General features: G+C 42.0%; 1 protein-coding gene across 2 annotated transcripts in view; it reads left to right on the forward strand.

The window, feature by feature from the left end:
- Positions 1 to 1,541: 1,541 nt before the first annotated feature.
- Positions 1,542 to 22,896, forward strand: part of HS3ST5 (heparan sulfate-glucosamine 3-sulfotransferase 5) — a 195,618-nt gene continuing 174,263 nt past the window's right edge. Inside the window, exons 1-2 of one of the 2 annotated variants that reach the window (XM_040599479.1) lie at positions 1,542 to 1,702; positions 7,769 to 7,963. The gene's annotated coding sequence lies outside the window, so the exon portion shown is untranslated. The remainder of the gene's footprint in view (positions 1,703 to 7,768; positions 7,964 to 22,896) is intronic. The other variant, XM_040599478.1, reaches the window with a different exon arrangement.

Below are 22,896 nucleotides of genomic sequence, written 5' to 3' on the forward strand. Positions count from 1 at the left end.
CCCATCTTGCGTGTTTCTTGGGTACGCTGCCGGAGGAGGCAGGCAACAGCGGCAGCGTTATAATGCAAATCACAAAGCGAGCAACTTTCAGTGCTGCCGTGGCTATTTTTGAATTCTCTCCCGAGAACGGGCTTTTTTGGTGTGCGTGTTGCCTCCCCCCCCCCCCCCCCCCCCTTTCCCGTGTGATTGTTATAATTATGCCCACCCTCTCTTCTCTGCTTGCTCCCCCCCACGAAACCCCGCAGTAACGATGCACTGTCCTCGGTCCGCTTCATCAGGTCACTCCGCTCAGGCAGAAGGTGAGCCGAGCAGGGAGAGCAGCGTTTGCGGCGGGGCACTGCACCGCTGCCCGGCCAGGGCGGGCCCTGCCGCCGCTCCTCCGTTCCTCCGCCGCCGATCCTGGGGCCCGCCGCCGGCTCTCGGGGGCAGCCGGCTCCCCCCCTCCGCCCCTCGCTTCCCCCCTCCAGCCGCGCACCGGCGGGGGCCGCCTCCTGGCACCGCCCCGGTGCCCGGGGGAGCGCGGCCGCGGCTGGCGGAGGGGCGGCTGCGCCCCGCGGAGGGCCCAGCCCTGCCCTTCCCTCGGCCGCCGGGCGAGCGGGCAGCACCTGCCTGCGCTGCCGCCTTAGCGGGCTGGGTAGGAGGGAGGCAGGGAAGGAGGGAGGCAGGGAAGGAGGGAGGCAGGGAAGGAGGGAGGCAGGCTTCTCTGTGCGCGGGGAGAGGCTCCGGCTCTCAGCTGGGCGCTACCGGCAGCGGCAGCCGCGGCCGTGCTGCACCGGGGGCGGTGGCGGCTCCCGGCACGGCAGGAGAGCGCCGCTGTCGCGGGACCGCAGCTTTGGGGCGGGGGGCTCAAACCTCGCCCGAGAAGTAGAGACAGAGTTTTGCTGGTTTTTTCTTTTCTTTCCTGGTGACTGGGCTTTTTATTATCATTATTTTTAATCCCTCCCCCCCCCCGCCCCCCCCCCCCGGCCGCGGTGCGTGTGCCACCGGGGAGGGTGCGCGCCTCCCCCCCCCCAACCCCGTCCCCGGCAGCTCCCGCCGCGGCGGCGGGGCGGCGCGGGGGGCCGCGGGGCCGGGGGCGCGCTGGGCCGCACCTGGCTGCGCCGCGCTGCGCGGGCTGCGGCCCCCCAATTCCCCCGCCGCTTCCCGCCGCCCCTCGGTGCCTGAGCAACGCGCACACACGCACGGAGGCACTCACTCAGACTCGCAGCAGCACGCTGCCGAGCTGCCCAGGCTGCCGAGCAGCGCAGCTCAGCGCCGCGCAGCCCGCCAGGAGCCTCCTGCCTCCTTCCTCCTTCTCTCCTCCTCCCTCTCTCTCTCTCTCTCTCTCTCTTTCTCTCTCTCCCTCCCTCGCTCGCTCGCTCGCTCTCGCTCGCCCGCCCGCCCGCCGCTCTGAAGGATGCCCGGTAAGCAGCGGCGAGGAACGGCACCTCTGCCAGTGCGTGATCTGACGGGTTAGGGACCGCTTTATAGTGCTGCCGCCCGCCGGGGGAGGGCGCGGGGCGGGGGGGCGAGGGGAGGGGACATGACAGCGATCCGAGGCAGAAGGCGGCGGGGCTCGCCGAGTGCTCCTCAGAAGGACTTTTAGCTGCGCGGCTGGGGCTCGGATGTGGGCGCCGAGGGACGGGGTCTGTGCACCGCAGCGGGCACCGGCCGGGGCGGGGGCGCTTCGCCTGGGCTGCGGGTCGCTGCCTGCAGCACCGCGGTGAGTACGGGGCTGCGCGCCGCGACGGCGTCCCGCGAGGACGGGGAAGGTGCCAGGGGCTCCCTGCCGTGCCAGGGGCGCCCTGCGCGGCGGCTCCGCTCCCGCCTTGCTGCGGCCGGGGCGCGAAGGGTACGGTGTCCCCGGCGCGCCCCGGGGACGGTGCCCTGCTTCTCCCCCACCTCGGTTTTGCCGACGTCCCCGGGGGCTGGCAGCGCGGTCCGGTGTTGCGGGAGCGGCGGTGCCGCCGTCCGGGCAGAGGGGGAGCTCCGCCGGGCGCCTCACCTGCGGAGGGGAGCACCAGGTGCTGCGCGCCCAGGCGCGGCGCTGCGCGGGGCGGCGAGCGGAGCCCCGGCCGGTGCCCCGGCAGCGCGGCGAGGGGGTGCCCGCCGCTGCCCTGCCCGCTGCGCCCCCCGTGCGCTGCAGCGGGCGCCGGTAGCAAAGCGCTCGTGTCCCTCAGGGAAGGCTTAATGTTTGCAAAATGTTTGCGGTCAGTTCCTGCGTGGCTCTTGCGTCGCTGGGGTTTGCGCACGGCTAACTCTGCTCGGGCTGGGGCTGAACTCCCGCTACCCAATGCCAGGGGCGGCGGGCAAGGGGCTGTTTGTTCTCCTAGACCTCCTGGTGCGATTTGTGGGAAACGTATGCAAGGGTTGACTGCTGGAGTTTTTTAAGGGGATTTTGCTAAATCACGTAAATATTTTTTTCTTACTTTTACAATGTCTGCTTTGACAATGATCCTTTTTCTCACTGTTTTGCATCCTGTGCATGATGACTCTTCCACTGAAGTCAATGGTAAAACTCCCAGTTGACTTCAGAGGAAGAAGGTGCTGAACGATACCTAATACTTTTCGAATGAAAGGGACTGGGCAGAAAGCTGAGAGATGGCAAAGTGAGAGGGATGCAGAAAAGAAACTTCATTTTTAAAAGATGGCTTTTTAACCAAAGAGATTTAGCTGCACTCTGTCAGAAATGTCTTCAAGATTTTCATTCCCACTTTGCAGTGGAGAAATATTGGAATGGTTTCTTGACATGTTTCATATCAAGATAGACTGAAGCCCATTGTTTTACCTACAGACATTATAAAGTATTACCAGATCTAGTACCTTATACTTTTCCACTGCTGTATATCTTTTTTTTTTTTTTTTTTTTTCTGCACTAAGAAGTTGGAAGCTGAGGGTTACGACTGGATGGGCTCCCACTGACTTCAGTGGCCTGTAGATCAGGCCCAGAAAGGCTCAACACAGAAGTAACGGGAGAAATGTAGTACGGTTTGTAAGGCAAGGTGTTGCATAAGCATTTAACTCATGAACAACTTGCCTCTAGGGAGGAGGAAAATCTAAATGTACATGAATTTTTTATCCTGTTTTTAGAACTCTTTCACAACACAGATACAAATAAGAAAGAATGCTTCTGATTAATAATTAAAATGCCCATATTTATATGGATGACAAAGAAGATTTTATGCAAAAAAAAAAATCCATTAGCAAATGGAAGTTCTAGTTCACAGAACGTCCTCTGTTCAGTGCAGTGTTTAGATTGGGAGCAGTCAGATATATAATGAAACACAAACGAAAATACTGATATTCAAATGACAAAAGCTAGTCTTATTCCTGTAACCTGACTAACCATTTTCAGTTGCTTGGAATGCCTTAAAAAGGGAAGTGTGAAGACACGCTTTTAATTCTTTTTCAAATCTGAGTGTTGAAAGAACCCAAAAAATGCTGCATGTGGTCAACAGCTTGTCAAGTATCAGAATTATGCCCATACTCCTTGAAGAATTTAACTATTACATTGGTAAGTGTGGTGGGTTAACCCTGGCTGGACGCCAGGTGCCCGCCAAAACCACTCCATCACTCCCCTCCTCAGCTTGTTGGGGGAGAGCAAATATAACGGAAAGCTTGTGCATCCAGATGAGGACAGGGGGAGATCACTCTAATTACTGTCATGGGCAAAACAGGCTTGACTTGGGGAAAAAATAGTGTAATTTATTACCAATAAAATTAGAGTAGGATAATGAGAAATAAAACCTAAATGTTACACCACCTTCCCCCCACCCCACCCTTCTTCACAGCTTAACTTCACTGCTGAGTTCTCTACCTCTTCCCTACCAGTGGCACAGGGGACAGGGAATGGGGGCTGTGGTCAGTTCATCACACGCTGTCAGTGCTGCTCCTGCCCCCTCAGGGACAGGGTTCTCAGACTCTTCCTCTGCTCCAGTGTGGGGTCCCTCCCACAGGAGTCAGTTCTCCATGACCTGCTCCAATGTGAGTCCTTCCCGTGGGCTGCAGTTCTTCACACACTGTCCCAGTGTGGGTCCCTTCCATGGGGTGCCATCCTTCAGGCACAGGCTGCTCCAGTGTGGGTCCCCTGTGGGGTCACAAGTCCTGCCAGCAAACCTGCTCCAGCCTGGGCTCCTCTCTCCATGGGGCCACAGGTCCTGCCAGTAGCCTGGTCCAGTGTGGGCTTCCCACAGGGTCACAGCCTCCTTGGGGCATCCACCTGCTCTGGCGTGGGGTCCTCCACAGGCTGCAGGTGGGTACCTGCTCCAGCGTTACCCTCCACGGGCTGAGGGGCACAGCCTGCCTCACCATGGGCTTCACCAGGGGCTGCAGGGGCATCTCTGCTGCAGCGCCTGGGGCACCTCCTGCCTCCTTCTGCACTGACCTGGGTGTCTGCAGAGTGGTTGCTCTCACATGTTCTTACTCGTCTCTCCAGCTGCAATTGCACAGGTTTTCGTTCTCCTTCTTAAACATGTTACCCCAGAGGTGCTACCACCGTCACTGATGGAATTGGCCTTGGCCAGCAGTGGGTCCGTCTTGGAGCCGGCTGGCATTGGCTCTATCAGACATAGGGGAAGTTTCTAGAAACTTCTCACAGAAGCCACCCCTGTGCCCCCCCTGCTACCAAAACCTTGCCACACAAACCCGATACAGTAGGGAAAACAACCTCTCTCAGTTATGGTCCAATAATGTTTCCCTTCTAAGCACAACTTTGTGTTAATAGGCAAGTATGAAAAAGGTCCGAGGTGCTGCATCTCTTGTTCAGCTTTATTTGTAGGCATCTGGTAGAATTGTCATTGAATTGAACTGAATGTGCCACTGATACTTAACTGTGAACAGATTAATACGTTCATGTTACAATAGAAAAAAGTCCTTGTAAAATGGACAAATGCTTCACTGATTGTCTCTTCTCTCACTGGAATTACATAGGGAAGACAGAAACCTCCCTCTTAAAATGTCATATTACAGGTTCCTTTCTAATTTTCCTGTGAATTCAAATGCTTTTTTTAATCATGTGTCATATATGGAGGTGAAGGGTAAATATTTTATGGGACATTGGATGGAGAAAAATTTTCTTTGAACTGCTTTGTTGCTTCCTGTATTCTCCACTTTATCTGGTGCTTACTGATACATTGTAATGCCATGATCTATTTTTGTTGATAATACTTCCATTTCAAGTCAAATGTGAAAAGTATAGTGATTATTTCCATATTAAGAGTTCTGGACTGTTTTGGGATTTTTTTTTTGAGGGGTGTTGGTGTTTTTTTTAAAGTTCAAAGCGATGCGTAATCCTCTTTGCTTGCTTGAATGAAGACAGTCAGCAGTTCTAAAAATGAAGATTCATATTTGAATAAATCTTAAGTTTTGTCCTGAGAGCCATTGTTTGAAATACTGAATTCTTTTCATTTTGATGTTCCAATACTTGTTCTTCATATGTGCGTATGGAAATGCAGCCAGTTCAGCATCTCCAAAACAGAAAGTTAGGTCTTTAAGGCTTACCTGAAGAGTAACTGAAGAGTATGTAAGATCTGAGTATTTAAAACAGGATTGAAAGAAGCCAGATAATGAACTGCCAGGAATCTCCAGGACATGGTTCTGAATATCTGTTACTCACTTTTAGCATGTTTATAAATCTCATCCTGTTTTGAGGAATAAGTGCTGTTCATCTTTATTCAGGTATATCTTTTTCTAGACTATTTTTGCTGTCCCTTGCCTGCCTCTGAAATGTGTTTATGCCATTGTATTGCTATGGTTGTCAAGTGAGTGGTAGCAAGGTCTCTTAGTATTTGAAAGTAAGAAGCAATATTAGTGTGACTGTTGAAAGTCACCTGAATTTTGTAATTCTTAACACCTTTAAAAACTTTTTCAAAGTCAGTTTGATTCTTTGTTAATCCTAGAACACATTCATCAGATAATCTATTTAGGACTATATTATTCTATCCAGCAATTTTAGAACAAAAGCCTCCACTGTAGCTCAAATCAATCAAAATATTGGTTTTAGGTTATACATTGTACATATGGAACCTGGCATGTAAAGCAGATGGTATGTAAAATTATGCATAGCATGTCTGGAGAGCCATACAATATCTAAATGCAGTGCAACAGAACAAGGAAAGAGTGTCACATGCAACTTAAAATACCAGTTACTGGCCTAGTCTAGCCTCAGCTGCACTTTGTTTTCATGTGTGTGTTTGTATGTGTGTTAGTGTGTGTTAATTTTCTCTTACCTCAGTCAGGACTAAAAAATCATGCAGATTGAAATTATATGCTACGGGCTAAGTGAAATAAAGATGCATATACCGGTAAAAATACTTTAGTTTAGTTTGGTATCAAAATACAAATGCATGCAAATTAAAAAAATAATCAAGAACAGAACTTTTAGTCTTTTAAGGAAAATGGCCAGACACCATTTACTACCAAGATTGTGGTTTTATGTTTTATTTATGTACCTGGTTTGCCCAACCCAGCAGTAGCACTTAGTAGTACTTCTGCCCTATTGCATAAATACTCTGTTAGCTCCACATGCTCTTTTTGTAAAGTATTACAAGTCTGTAAGCACAAAATTTCTTCCTGAACAAACAAGCATTACTGTGCATTGTTAACATAATCAGATGAAATGGTAATTGCAGAAAGATTCACATCAGCAAAACCCTTAAATAAATATTAGTCTTTAAGCATGTGTGACCTCAAAGGGACCTAATCACCTGTTTTGTTGAACAAAGATTCTTTAATGATCAATGACCATGAAAAGTAATCATTTTCCCAAGTTTATTCAAGTGTTTAAACCTGTGGTTATAAAATATTGTCAGCATCAGGCAACTTTAATTTTTAACTTCCAGGGGAAAAGCTTAAAATATTTCTACTTTTTTTCTATTAAAATGTTTTGTATGGTTTAGAAGTACTGCAAGCTATTAACTGTTTTAAAAAGAGTTTCACAGCTGTATTCTTTGATATTTCTAATCACAGTGAAATTTTGTATATAAGGTATGAAGGATGAAGTTTATAATGAAGGACTACTGCAAAGTGAACTCTAGATATAATATTAGGAACTAATACTGCATAAGGTAGGCTTTAATAGCCAATTTTGTAAGTTCCAGACATTTTTCAAGGAGGCAAATTGAAGGAATGACCCCCTGTTTAAACTGTTGAATATCTCCAAATATTTTTAAGGCTTTTTAAAGTACCTGAGTTGCCATAGAATGTTTCACACTACAAACAAATAAACAAAAAAAGAAGATAATTTCTGTACTTTTTGTGCCCTAGCCCTCTTAGTCCTTTAGGATCTTGTTGCTTTCAACAGCGTTGCTTGAGAAAATACAGCTCACTGTCTGGGGGATAAAAGTCAAGCATTTGTCCTGATATGTTACAGAACAGTGTCTATCAATCCATTTCTCTTTTGGAGATGAAAGAACTTTTATCCATTCAAATCACTGTAATACAATCTTGTATTATAATGGCTTGAACAATCTTGACTGCACACAGTTGCTGGAGTCTCCAAGGGACTGTCATAAATAAAACTATTAGACTGTATTACAGCACACAGGTATTCAGAGTCTACCAAGGGATGACAGGATTTTACATTACAGCACAAATTGCTAAAAAATGTCTGCGAATACCAAAAATGATTGGTAGAAGGACTTCATGAACCGATTTATAATCTAGCTATCTGTTTATCTATACTATTTTTCTTTAAAAGTATGTAAAGGAAATATTAGTATTAATGGATTAATCCTATGTAGAATTTAGTGGAAAATGAGCCAATGAATAAGGGATTTGTCCTCTACAACAGGTACTTAAGCTTGCTCAGCAGCATGTAAACTTTCTGCACTAGCTGACGGACTTTCAACCTACATCGAAACCTCCCTTTGCAACCTGGCATTGCTACTATGATGACAGCTTTAGAAAACTGGCATCTCATGGGAGACAAGTCAGTTTACATCAATGGAAATGGATTTACACTGCCTCCTGGATTCTGTGCAGACAGGTTTGGTTTTATTTTTTCTCTTTCCAGATACTGTTATAGAAGGTGCGACTTTTGCCAGATACACAGACACAACTGAGTTTGGCAAAACCCTAAATGAACCTAGAAACAAGGTTGGAAATGGTGGAGACATGGCAAAATCAAGTAAAAAATATGTAGGGATTGGTCTTACTGGGTTTTTTTAAGAGAGGAAAAAATGTACTCTTTTATGAAAGATCCTTAAGGCAGCAGTAAAACATAAAAAATAAATACAACTGAGTTTAAAAATAAAATTACAAAAGCTGAGTTACCTAACATGTTATGGCCATGGGAGAAGTAACTAAAGCTGATGTACCAATAGGATGGAAGCTTCAAAAGAAGACAAAAGCCAGAACATAACTATTTCCCACATTGGAAATCCAGATGGCCCTGGCAGATTTTGTGTGTATTTGTATACACATATATCTGTGTGTATATATGTGTTTATATATATAATCTTTTTCTTCTAATATCAAAATCTCTACAGTGCTATGCTTCGTTACTATCTGGTTTCCTCACCTCAGCGGGGATTTGCTGGTTGTTCTTCCTTTCTGACCATGAAGATACAGAGGAAGATATGACAGCACAATAAATAGCTGAGTGGTTAAACTGTTTCCTGAAGGTAAAAGAGCAGCGTCCAGTGGTTCCCCTGCAGAATGTTTTAAACCCAAGGCTATAAATAATAGCCAGCACTGCCAACAAACAAACAAACAAACAAACAAACAAACAAACAAACAAACAAACAAACAAACCAAAAAAGTAACCGAAACCTGAAAAAGGAGAAAGCAAAGTGAATCATCAGTTCAGTGTCTGAAGCCAATGTTACGTTATGTCCTGAAAAACATGAATCTGAAAGATATTTTGCCAACAGGCTAGTGTCGTCTGCAATCACAGTTAAGATCTTCCTGTTAAGACTTGAAAAAGCAACTACACTTTACCTTGAAAAACCAGGAAAGTTTATCAGACAGTGTAATGTGGAGCTTCAGGAATACAGAAGAACAGAAGATGACAGTAGAGCAGAGGTGTATTTAATGCAGCACTGTATTTAATACAGGAAATAGATATACCATTTTTTAATATCAGCTTTTGATGCTGAAAAGGCAGTTGATTGGTTTGAGTGGAGCTAACTTTGGCATGATATCAGAAGTAGGATTTTGGGGAAATTATTTTAATTTGCTGCTGCATGTCCTCGTCCTTGTAGCTGCTGTGTAAGTATAAATAATGGCAGAGGTGGCAGAAAACCCTTCCTATTTATGATTTCACATTCCTGCCTCTTGTAAAAGGATTAATCTCCAATTAATCAGTGAAACAGATTTGCAGTAGGAAAACAGTCTATCAGCGTAGAGTCTATCAGTATAGTCAGACCACATGCCTTTATTTGTCTTCTGGTGGAAAATAACATTCCTGAATGGTGATGCACAATCTGGCTAAAATAATCTATTATAATCTTTTTGGTAAATAATTTAAAAAATGAAAAGATGACTGGTAACTTTTTTACCAGCTACAGAGTTTTCACTCAGAGGTCGAAAAGCTTTGAGGAGAATTAGTGAAAAGTCATTCTAGCATTAGAAGTTCTCAGTTTGCATGTACCAAACAATTCTGGTTACAACTGACATTGCTAGCCCCTCTTCCAGTATCCTGTATTCAATGGTTTCTGACCTAAGAATGAAATTAATTTCCTTCAGGTATAGCCAAAAAACCCAAGCTTCAGAAAGTTGAATTGTGCAACTGCAGAAAATGGAAACCCAATCCAGCATTCAGATCTACCTAAAAATGTGTTTCATTTCTGTGGCAGCTTTCCCAGCAGTTCTTTGAGGAACTGTTCCCTGGCTGCTAGTGGGGTAGATTCAGGTGGACACGAATCAACAGCTCTTTCCTCCCTTATGTATTGAACCTACTGTGTTGTAAGTACCTTTCCTTCTCTCCTGGTGGCTGGCAAAGAGGCTGTCTATGGTGCAGATACTTTAGAGACATTTGTGTATACCTCCACCTTACACAATTTAATAACAAGAAACAACAAAGGATGAATTTCCTGACAGAAGCTTTACGTACCAGCATTATCCCTGAACAGAAATTATTTTCTTTAACAAAAATGGATCGAAAAAGATTTATCTGTCATTTGGATTTGTCATCTTGCTTCTTATGTAACAAAGCACAAACTAGAAAATTTTGGTTTCTTTGCCTCAGAACCAAGTAAGATATAAGTTTCTTAAAATAATTTTCTCTTTTACACAAGGTAAATATATCCGATTAATGCCTTTTTATTATTTCTCACCTTGAAAATACTCTGCAGTAAAAAAATCCTTATTTTTTGTGCCACTTCAGAATGGATCAAAATTTTTATTACAAAAATTTTGTCTTTGAAGATATTTCAGCCAGCTCTAATGAAAAACTTGAAGCTGGTTGAAATGTCTTTGAAATTTATGTTCTTCAGACATGTAAGTTCCTTGAAACCAAAGCTGTCTGTAGAAAAAAATGTATTTTCATACATTTTCTGTGTGCTGTAATCATATTTCTGTCAAAAGGTGTATTTTTCTTTCTTTTTTTATCTACAGGGTGATTTTTAGTAAAAATACGGGGAAAAAAATGGAAAAAAATGTCCCCAAAATATTGACACAAGACTCTTGATTTGTCTCTAATAAAAATGTTTTTATTTCTAAACTTTTTAGATTCATAACTTCCTTTTACAACTTCCAAAAAGAATTTCAAAAGCTCCAAACGTTTTTCCTGATGTGGGGAATACTTCTTGCCCAGTTCTAGAGTGCACACTGTTGTGTAGATGAAATTTTTAGTCTGATGGTTGAAGTGGAAGTTTTGGAAAGGTTACCAGGTGCTTTCCTGAAAAGGCACTTACTTAGTGGAAGGTTGCTAATTATTTTATTCCTGAATACAGCTCGTGCTTTGAGGCAGACTGAAGGTGAGAACAGAAAGAAAGCGGAAGGGAAGTGTCTTTTTGCCATAACTAAAGAAAGTAAGTGGGAAGTCAGGTGTGTCTCTTTAACGACTTTAAGAGGAAAATGTCATCTAATGTGTTTAGGCTCAGGGTGTAGGTTTAAAAGACAGTGGGCAGCTGGAAAGAAATCTAATTTACTTAGTCTACTGTTTCAGCAATTTAAGTTGAGAATGTGTTGTTTATGTGACTTGACATGTATCAGTAAGCAGCGCTTATGGATGAGACAGCTTGCCTCTAGACTGGGATGTATATCAGCACAAGTGCGCTGGGTCAATATGGAAAGCACAGCATGGAGATACAGTGTAAATCCCCAGCATGGTGGTAGACAGAAGCTGGCCGCTCACTTCTGTTTATCCCCCAGGGACACAAGAGAACAGATTTGTCAGGGTTTGTCTCTTTTATTCTAGTAATAATGATATATTAATTGGGAATGTATGTTGGTTTTGGGTTTTTTTCCTTCTCTCTATTTACAGCTGCTATTATTTCTGCTCCCTACCTATATTTTTTATGTATAAACTGAATGATGCATGGCCTCCCTCTAGCCTGGAGGCCAGCTAAGCATGGCCACTTCCATATGGTTAAGCTCCCTTAGCCTCCTGAGCACAGGCTGCAGCTAGCCTGCCTCTTGGGAATGGTCCCCAGACTGGGCTAGTGCCCTAGCTGTGCCCAGGAAACCCTCAGAAAACAGCTGATCAAGCAGCCAAGATCAAAAGAGCGTCAGGGACTGCTGTGAGATTTTATGTTTCAGAAAAAAAAATAGGTCCAGGGCATGGATTCATGCCATAGCACTATTTAATTCACTAGCATAAAGGTAGTCTTAGTATTATTTAGGTCAGTATGACTCCAAATACACATTGTTTATTCACTTTTCTCGTTGGGAAAGAACTCCACTGATTTAAGTGGTGTTACTACAACACAGCATGATGTTTTCAGAAATAGTGAAAAAGGGGCTTAGTATTTGTTTGTAAGCAGTCATTAACTGTGGCATATGTAATAATGTTCTGAAAGTAGCAGAAGCTTTTAACATGGTATAATATTTTAGGAAATGTTAGCTACTTTTCTACATACTTTTCATTATAGTTACGTTTCTGATTGACTGCTGGGGTCAATTTATCCAGAAATCACTGTTACAGGAAAACTGTTATCTATTTATAGTGCATTTGTTGTCAGAAGTGTGTAAATTATTGAAAAATCTGGTTTATAAAAGTGAGGGTACAAGCACTCCTCAAAGATGCATTGCTACTTTTGCCAGAGAAGGCAAATTGAGACAAAAATCCTTATTTGGTAGAATATTCACTATTCTGTGTGTCAGAAAAAAATGGTTACAAACCAAAAGGGTGTGGTCTCAGAAATCAAACCCCTTTAAGTTTTAAAATAAAGACATTCTTAGTTAACTGAAAATTATTCTTACACAGCATAGTTGGATAAAATTTTAATAAGTAATTGTATGGCAGTAGACTAATTGCATAACAAAAACAGTATTTCCTTTAGTTGTGGAGGAAAAATACATTAATTGATAGTGGTCCTTATCACAGGTTTTTAATTCTTGGTATTTAGCGTCACTGTTACATCTTTTGCAACACCTACAAGTCATCTTCTCTACCCTTTCTTCATCTTATACTGGTGAGCTGTTGCAATGTTTTATGGTTCTTTCACTGATGCAGGATAACACAGCTTCAAAAATACTGAAAATTAATCTGGGTGTGGGTAAATAAAAACGTTGCCTAGGAGAGATTCTGCTTCTCACTGTAATCCTTCAGTACCAGTTTTGTGCTTCATGGGTTGCATACTTACAAGTGCCCTTGGGGGAAGTTACCTAGCAGAGAGATAATACTTTCCCACCAATGGTAAAATAATTGCCTCCAAATGCCCAGTGTGGGGTAAGACCAAATCTCAGGGCGAAGGTCGTGAGGTCCCGGTGCCTTCTGTGGACGGTGTTTTTGGTTAGAGGTCCAGCAAGCTGCATTGATTAAAAACCTTTGATGGTTTCAAATTGGGAGAAAGAAGAAACCTAAATCTTTTAGCCGTTTCTTCCGCTAAGTGATGCTTTTAGGATATTTCTCGGGAGTTTCAAGGAGTCTGATTTAACTATTGCATAAGTACGTACATAATGAACCCAATGGACTCAATGTAGGAAAAAAACTGGATCTGAATCTGATAAATAGACAATAATCAAATATCAGTTTCATTGTTCAGTAGGAGCTCTTTGCCTTGACCAACAAAGACGTGAAGGTTTCTGTAGAAAATTGAAACTTAATGAAGCATACCAGGATTTTGAGCTTAGTTTTAGTTTGGAAGATGGGGTGATATAGAAGTCACTTTGCTTTCCTATTGAAGTCACTGAGTTTCCTAAAATTCTTTATGCTTGGAAAATTATGCATGTGAGATTTCTTCAGGTTTCTTTCTTTAAAAGATGAAGCTTTTTCATCCAGCCTATTTCTTGGAAAAAGCTCAGAAGTTATGTCCTAGCTCTGCAAATCTCTTCGCAGACTGCCTTGATACCAAAACATCGTCACTGTGGCAATAACTGTAAGTGTCTATTAAATATTTCTGCCTACATTATAGAGGTACTTTGAACAAATGTTAGGTTGAGACATCCAGGGAGAAAGATCATGACAGATTTGGTGACAGTGTGATACTGGTGCCAATAGCTTCCTATAAACTACGAAAAAGCACATGTTACTCTGGCCAAAAATTGTACCTTCCTCTTGACTGCTCTCAGCAGGCGGCAGGCCTGACGCTGACCCCCCCCCAGACTAACCTTGAAGCTGCTGTTACAGTAATGCAGACCCCTCTGTTAGCGTGGTCCTGCAACTGTTTGGCACACGATACAGCAAAATTCTTCTAGCCCAACTGTGTCAGCTGCCACCTCAGAAGTGTTACTGCCCGCTTATAACTCAAAGTATAACTCTGTCATACAAACGCTTAGTGCAGTATGGTTCTTAAAAGGCATTTTAATCTGCTGGCATTTTAGTTTGTAGGCCTCTGGGGTCAGGTTGAAAAATTACACTAATGCTGAACTTACTCTGATATTCTGGGCAGCGTTCTGAATTTTAAATAACTATCCTCAGAAGGCCACTCTCTTCAAAAATTATCTTTAAGACTGCACACAGAATTTTAAGCTCAGTTCAGTTAATAGCACACTGATATGCAGACAGAAATTTATAAAAATGCAAGGTAAGAATCTCTAAATTTATAGATACTGGCAGTTACTTTAGTTTTCATTATCTGAGTATCTGACCCGTAGATTGCTAACTGTATGAGTTCTGTGTTACTGTAATTGTTAATATTTGTATCTGAATTAACTGTTCTGCATTTTTGGTTTTGCAGTTGACTGCCGATTCAGATATGTTGGATTATTTTGAAACCTATATAGGAAAGGATCCCTTTATAGAAATTAGGAATTAGGCAAGGTGAACGATGTAGGTCTATTTTTCCAAACAATGGCATTCCTTAATCCATTCCCTTACACGTATATAAAGAAAAAACAAGACTGCCACCTCTTGCTTTAGAAAGATTTATGTAAGTATTTCATATGTAGCTTATCAAGTATTTGTTGCTTCTCCCAGTGCTACTGATTCTCATCACACATGGATTCTCATGCCCCCCAGCCTGTATTTTACAGCTTCTTCTGCTGTGGCCCCTTCCATTGCAAAATTGAATTGGATGATCCTTGCTTGTCCAGTCCAACCCATTGGACTCCTTCTCTGGTCCTCTATGAGCTACCTCTTCTGGTCTGACCCTGCCCTCGCCCTCAGACTCTTTCCAAACCACAGATTGCAGTGGGCATCCAGCCATGGAATGGGACCAACTTTTGGGCACAAAATAAACCCCACTGTTTCCAGGCAGGGACTGCAACTCGTTAGCCATCTGTTTTGCTGGATCGTTAGGAATAAAGGCTACCCAGAGACAGGTTTTAGCAAGGCCTTGAGCTAGTGTACCTTTCTGGTGTATTTGAACCCTCTCTTGCTTACAGCCTTAGAGGCATGGTAGATCTAACCCTCTCTGTCTTTAAATTAAATTTTGAATAGCTGGAAACATTTCCCATCTCACAGCACATCTTCTTACTGAGCTTGACTGGAGCTGTTCTCCTTTGGGAGGAGGTCTTTTTGCGCCAGAGGGAAAGGAAGGATGAGCTCAATATATTCCTTGTTCTACCAGCTGCCACCGAACGTATTCATCTTCCCTCCAAGGAACTGTGAGTCCAGATCCATTCACACTGCACACCCTGATGAGGCAGAGTGACATCTTCCATGATAGGTGATGAGGCTGTGGTTCCAACCTCTTGTTTTTTTTTCCTATCGTGTCTAATGAAGAATGCCAAAACAGATGTGTTTCACTGTTGGCGCTTTCAGAAGCAGAATGAAGTAAAAAGCCTAGGATGGCAGAGCTACAGTGAAATCTCGCAGCATGCCATGTACCTGGACTGTGAGAAAAAGAGATTCTTTGGCTTCCCAGATAAGTCACAGTCTTTTCTGAGTGCTCCTGCAGATTCTAGGAAGAAGGTTTAACAACTGCTTATCTACCCTGTGTTGCAAAAGGCGTATTAACTTCGGCATGTATCCAGCCCTTTTGCTAGTTAGTGAAGAGTTTCTAGAATGCTTCTTCGGCTCTTTCTAAGATCATGTGTCTTATTTTTAGATTGACAGCAAACTGTGCCTGGCAGTGACATCTGCAAGCTATTCTTTCTGGGACTGAATGGTTGCTTTTGTGCTAGATGTGTGATGCATAATACACCAGTTCTGCTCTTTGAGTACAAGGAGGGCAGCGTTTGCTTCAGAGGGTTTATTTTATCCTTGTCCTGGTCTAAAATCATTGCCTCCTTAGGAACTGGGTGACTTTTTTTGGTTGTTAGTTGAGGTAGATAATGGTTCTGATTTTTCATGGGAGTCTTTTGGTACATAGTGCTCCAAATAATGAAAATAAGAAGGTAATGATAATGCTTTTTATTATTTTCAAAACAAAACAGAAGGAAAATTAAGATTGTGCAATTTCAGAAATAATCCATTAGTTCAGTGTACAAATTGTTCTGTTAATGTCTATAAGCATGCAGTTTTATAGATGTAAAGGTGTATCAAGGAATCCCTGTGTCTTTTGATGTTTAGATACTTTTTTTGAGAGTTCTAGTTGGGGTACTTATGAGGGCAGAGTCCTCCTGTCAAACTGTTGTGCTTGATTAGTTGCCCATATTCTCATTTGGGGATATCTGCTGTTGCTGCAGAAAAGGATCAAAATGGCATTTTGTTGTCTTTCTCTTCTTCTTGGGAAATAGACATAGAGTTGCCCCTCGTTTGTGAGCTGCAATTGTGATTGTTATCCAGCAAATTCAGGTCTTCAATATTGAAATACTGTGTTACTTGCTTTCATTATGTTAAGTGATCCATGTCAGTTCTTCACTTCTATGAAGAATGACCTATGCTTTCTTATCCTTTCCTCTCCCAGAGTTTGACACAGAATTTCAATGCCACAGGAAGAAAATAACATATATGCAAAAATAATCTATTATTATATATCATTCTCAGTAACATCACACTTTCACCTTTTTCAAAATTAGATAAAAAATTAAGAAACTGGTGTTTGTTCCAATCATAATGGAAAACCGCGACTACTTAACATGTTCATGCTATCCCTGTAATAGAAATTTGCAAATATTAATGAGATTATACCACTGTTCTATTAATATTATCAACTAAGTTCATTTATGTGGAGGTCTTGGGATTTCTGCACAATTATTTTGCATTGTCACTCTAAAGATTTCATTATAAGTCTTAACAGGTCCTGACTACCTTTTTTAATTAAGTCCCCTCAAATTGTATATAACATGTTGCTGGGTATGAAGCATACAGCTCTTCCGCATGTAAGCAGACAGGGAGAATGCCCATTGACGTGACTGGTGCTTGTGAAGAGTTACAACTATTTGGAGCCTTGTGGTTGCTTCCCTAGCAGAAAAGAAGTGAATGGCAGATAATCTAGATCTATTCCACATGTAACTCATTCGTAAATACATATATGTCTCTCCTGGGCAAAAAACCACTCAGCACTGTCTCTGGGAGACACATCCTAAAGCTCCTGCCTAGTTCTTATGTGGCAGCTTTGCAATAAAAAGTGACCCTGCAGTTAACAAACTCTGTAGTTACTGATGCAAAGCTGCTGGAAAAATGACTGCCTTTGCACAGAGCCTGGCACAGCCAAAGCTGAACACTTGTACGCACACAGAGGACAAGAACTCTGTATGTAATAGCACTGCTTGGTGACACCTGCCATAAAAATACCATCGTTGGGGTGGTTATGGTTTAGTTACGTGTAGTAACTGTTTGATACCATAGTTATTTTGTAACTTATATTTAATAACTGTGAGGAGTCAACACTCAGTTTTGAAGGGGTTATAAGTTTCTGAAAATGTCCCTGTGAACGGAAGTTTCCAAGAAGGGGCTATTGCTGCAGGTACCTGGAAAGTGCAAGGAAAACAGTTCCTCTTTTTTAACTTTACAGAAAATTCCAGAATCATGTTAATCATTAAAAAACAAAAGACTTGAATATTTTTAATGCCTGTGGAAACTGAAACTTCCAGGACTGAAAAACTGGAAAAGTTAAATCCAAGACTATCACCCAAAGAAACCTTTCTTAATATGTATTTGGTCATTCTAGTGCTATTTGACTGAGCTCCAGCTTTTCGGAAAGTATGTAGTGCAAGATTTTTTTCTAAACTTATAAATAAATATAGTTCTATATATATTCTTGTAATTATTTGGAATATACTGAGCATTCAAAGGAGAGAGAACTCTTGTCCTCTGTATTTGGCATGAAGGATGTCCTAATGCACATTTTCAGCTTTTGATTGAAGAAGAATGCTGCTGCCCTGTGGATTGCTTACAGAACATGGGAGAGTCTGGATCTCAGACAGGCAGTCAAATGACATTGTGTAATACACAGCATGTTTCAACCTGAGAAATCTTTTTGCTTTTGTTACCTACCTCTCACGTTGTCCCTTTAAAACATCACCGGATAACCTTGGAAGAATCCTACTAAAAGTCCATATAGTGAGACAAAATTAAAGCTGTCATTGTGCAAAAATGTAAACTTAATAAAAATAATTTACTGCAAATATTAACTCACAGATTTCTGTGTCCTGGGTTTTGAAAAAGGTCAGAGTAAATTATCATTGTTTCCTCCTGACCTTAGAATCTGTGTCATTATGTTTTATTTTTTATTGGAACCTGGCACTGGCAGTTCTTTGGTGCTTCTCTGAAGGTGCTATCTTTGATTTTTAAATAAAAGCAGCAAATGGGGGGGGGGGGGGGGGGGGGGGGGGTGTGTGTGCGGATATGTAAGTCTCTAGCTGTGACCATGACAAAGAAAACTTAAAACAGAGTTAAAATTTTGTCTTTTTTTCAGAGAGAGTGATTGGCACTTGGATTTTACTACTTGACATAGTCTAATTTTAGGTGTGAATAGTCATATTCAAAGCTCTTTGTGTCTGCACTGGGTCTGAATTTGCCTTTGTGATGTGCAAGAATTCTGGCTCTATTTCTAACTGCCTGAACCCTGCTGCAAAACTATGCCACCCCGTATTTTTTTCCAGTTAATTGAGAAAGAACTTCTGTGCTGTAGGAGACTTTCTGAAAAAATATGACATAATTTAAATAAGGGGAGATTCCAAAAATAATCAGTATTCCGTCATTCAAATAATTTTCCTGGGAATAGAAATTCATAAAATCATGACGTGACTTTCAGTATAATCTCTGAATGGCTTTCATACCCTAGCATAATCACTGAATTTTCCAAAACTACATCTATGGCCAAATACTATATGAGCTAAGGTATTATTCCTTAAAAATTAATCTTCTTCATTGCATTAATTTCAGAGAAATAAGTAGGGAATTAATTAATAAAATACATTCAAAAAAAATTTTACAGAAACCATTACAACTGTTCTCTGCCATATTCCAGGACCTCTTCTTTTTGTTTTTTTTTTATTTCCCCATAAGCTTTGCATTTTAGTTTAATTGCTCTACAGATTACCAAATTCTGTCACGATATTCAAAGCAGTATTAGAACAGGGGAAAATCTGGGGCTTTCTCCAGACTGCACCTGCACAAGGTGTTCTTCACCATTTTTAATTTATCATGTTCAGAAAATTATCACATGTGTGTTTTTCATAGTGGTGTGTCCATGGACTCTGCCAGCGTGAACATCCTTACATGAGATTAAATGCTTAGTCACATATTTCAGTCTTTTCCTTTCTTTACATATATATATATATATATATATATATTAAAACCAATTCATGCACAGGCATATGTTATATTTCAACATGGACTGAGTTTTGGAAAGATGTTCAGCTACTGCTACTTTAATATTTAATACTAGTTTTAAAAATTATACCTTTAAGTATTTCCATTGTATAAATCTGAATGAAATATTTTAGACTTTTACCATTAAAACTCATTACTTTGTACATTCCTGTAGAATGTACATTTGAGCAAATTAGCTTTTCATCTGGCTGAGCTATTTAATTTATTTTCCTCCCTTTTGTACATTGGTGCATTTTATTTTTTTGAAATGTGCTATTCCCAATAATTTATAAGGAGTCATAATATATTTAATGGGACTGAAAGTGTTGAAATAGTAAAAAAGTTCACTGTTCTGCTAGTAGGAGGGAGATGTCTGTACTAGAAATGGGTAACAGCTCCTGTCATTTTTTAGTATGATTGAAACCACAGGCTTGTTTCTGGTAAGACAGACACTACTTTCTAAAACTGTCTCATCTCTTAGCTCACACACCTACCAGCAGAATATGTGACCAATGACTGGAACAAATTCATTTTATTGGACATTATGCCATATTATACCAAATTATAATGATTTCCAAAGTAAGGAACCTGCCTTTCAGGATATTCTTTCACAACAGGAACTTTAACAAATATTTTAAAGGAAAATGTAGTGCAGAAAAAATAAACTATCATATCCAGCCTAAGGGCTTTTCAGGTATTTGTACCTAACATAAGAGAATTAACTGTTTATCATTCCTACTAAAGTTGGGTGCTTCACAGTATTTGGTTTTTGCAGGGAGGGTAAAAAAAGAAATTGCTGCATATCCCATTCCCAGCATGGTAAGAGGAGCATATTCCCATGATCAGAGCATTGCTGGTGCTAAACATAGAACCTTTTCCTTGCTTTTGGAGGCCATTGAGATCTAAAGATTTAACCTATCATTTAAAAAAAAAATTATTTCACCTTCTGCAGAATCAGTAACAGTAGTTCCATGTATACGCAGAGGTGAAGTCTAGGGCAAGATGCATAGGCTTCCTTAAAAGTTTTTTGAAGAATCTGATCCTGGAGTAAGGTTTTAAGTTTGACTACATTGAAAAGTGAAGTATGGGGGTGTGTATGTGTATAACTGCGAGAATGTTCATATTCATAATACAGAAGTGTGTCCCCAAGCACCTTCATGTGGAGCCCTGTTGTCTCACTTAAAAAGGCATATGAGAAAAAACATGTACTGAGCCGTAAGCCATGACTGTTCTCACTGTTCTTAAGGCCAACAGCAAAAAAGTGTATCCATATGTAGACAGCAGCCGTTTTCCAACAACGTCCCATCCACATAATTTCTTACTTGCTCTGTTCTTCTCAGACCTGCTAGTTTGTATGTGTTTCTCAACCCTCAGATGCCCAGAGTGTGCTCCCATCCCTCTGCCTGGCTCCACAGAGCAGCAGGGTGACCACTGCAGCCATGGCTTGGGCAGGAGGCTGTCCTGTGTCTGCACAGAAACAGTTGTGATTGTGGTTGGAGACCCTTCTCTGTGGCATAAATGTTAACATGTGTGGTCAAGGAAAAGGGTGGAAATGCTCTGAGGATGTTGGGAGGAGCTGGCAAAAGGGCAGGGTGTCAAAGGAACAGGCAGTTGAGTCTTTTGGTTCAAAATGGGCCTGTGTGGCTAGTTGCACCCATAGGTGGGAGCAGAGTAAGCGCAGTTTTTGAAGCACATTTCGAGGCTGGGTTAAAAGAGAGGCATAGGAACAGAAATCAGATTTGCAGTCTGCTAGTGATAGCTGCCTAGTTTTCACTACTTTCTCAAGAGAACCTGTGGCATAACCAGGAGGGAGTTTTCTTATACAACCAACTAGTATATCCAGCTCGAGACTCTAATATGCCCCATACCGGTGATTACAGCCACCTTTGATGACAGGCTTATCTCTGCCCAGTGCATCCAGTGTCTGTGATCTGAGACAGGTCCCACCTTGGGTGAAAACACGGGGAGACAGCAGGCGCTCTGTGGTGGCGGCTGTCCCGAGCGTGAACCGGTGTGACATGAGCTGTGCTCCCAGCAGGACTGCAGTGTAGACATCCCTTTGAGATTCCCAGGTAGGACAAACTTTCAACAGCTGCCTTAGTAGCTAATTAGTCCTATCCATGCTTTGATACATGGTTCAGTCACTGCATGAAAAGTCTTATTTACATATTTTCCACCTGTAGCCTGTTTTTCTATGAGCAAGGGTTTCTGCAAGTGTAATATAATGCCAAGCTTTCCCGTACCGATAGTGTGTTTGAACTGGTACTATTTAAAGGACTCCGATTTTATACTATTAAGACCCAAACCAGATGCCTCCCAATTTTTATTTTCTTTTTTACTGTATTAAGTTTTCATCTTGCTTTTCCTTGAGTCTTTCCCTGGAGAAATTCACAGTAGTCCAGTGCAATAGAAGAAAAAATAAAAGAATATCAGCTTGATGGAAGTGACTTTTTCTTTCTATTGACATTGAATATAAAGAGGAGATATTCTCTATTTCTTTGTTCTTTTTTAAGAAAAAAAAAAAAAACCAGCAGAAAAAAGAAAAGGGAAATAGAAGGACTAGGAAAGTTAATATGTTTCTCATTCTTTTGATGTCATTTATACTTGGTTGTAACTCGGAGGTCTTAAACTCAGAAAATGGCCATGATGGCCAAAGGTCCAGCTGAGTCCTTCCTAGCTTTACAAAACTTACGACTTTAATTTCCTTTGCATATTTATAACTCTTCTACAATTGTACACAAGTAACTGATATTCCTGCTAAAATCATGGCAGTAAATAGGTTTGCATAGTAAGTTGGTACTTGAGTTTGTGAAGGAAAAATACCAAGAAAGAGGAAAAGACAGGAAATTGCTTTTGTGATGTATTAAAGTGCTCCAAAATGATCCAAAACCAAACCATTCCACCAAGGGAGGTGTTTCTCATCATCAGCTACACACTGTGGCATTCCCACATGACAGTGGGCTGCCATTTTACCACAGATGCTTAACCTGCCATACATTAAAATAAAAAAAAAAGGCATAATGTCCTTTGCTGGTCTTCCTCACCCACTGTAATAATTGCTGGACTTTGTTGCTTCCTGCACTGAGTCTGCAAACAGTGCTGACGGTTATGTCACTGGGAAGGAATGAAATCCCTGCGTGTCCCTACAGATGAATGCTGGAGCTCTTCAGTGTTTTACACATTGCTGCGCAGTTCATAGTGTCATATGCCGCTGCCCCTATGACTGACTGCAGCCTGCAAAGTGACGGTCACCATTACGTTGTCAACATACTCTTTCTGGTATGGAAAGTGTATACTAGCTGCATTTAAAGTAGGGTTCCAGATACTTTTTCCAGCACAGAAATTTGAGGCAAAAAACTCTTCTCCTGGCCAGATACTGAGGGCAGACTTGAATTCAGAGCAGCGCATCACCTAACCCTACACCACAGAATAACTTGTCTTTCCAGCCACCAGCAGCAAAACATTTTCAACTGACTAGATACCATAAACTTATCTGCTAGGGATCTGAAGCGGGCCAGAATAGTCTGTTTCCATATAGTTATGAGTATCTTTTTTCTGGATTGGAATGGCCTTGGTCACTTGCTTGTCTGTCCTATCCCTTTTCTTTAGTTGTGGAGACCTTGCTAGTTGTTGCACACCTGAAAAATGATGGTGTGATGTGACACGTGGTT

Source organism: Falco naumanni, chromosome 6 (genome assembly GCF_017639655.2).
Source record: "Falco naumanni isolate bFalNau1 chromosome 6, bFalNau1.pat, whole genome shotgun sequence".
In the NCBI taxonomy this organism is placed as follows: Eukaryota; Metazoa; Chordata; class Aves; order Falconiformes; family Falconidae; genus Falco; species Falco naumanni.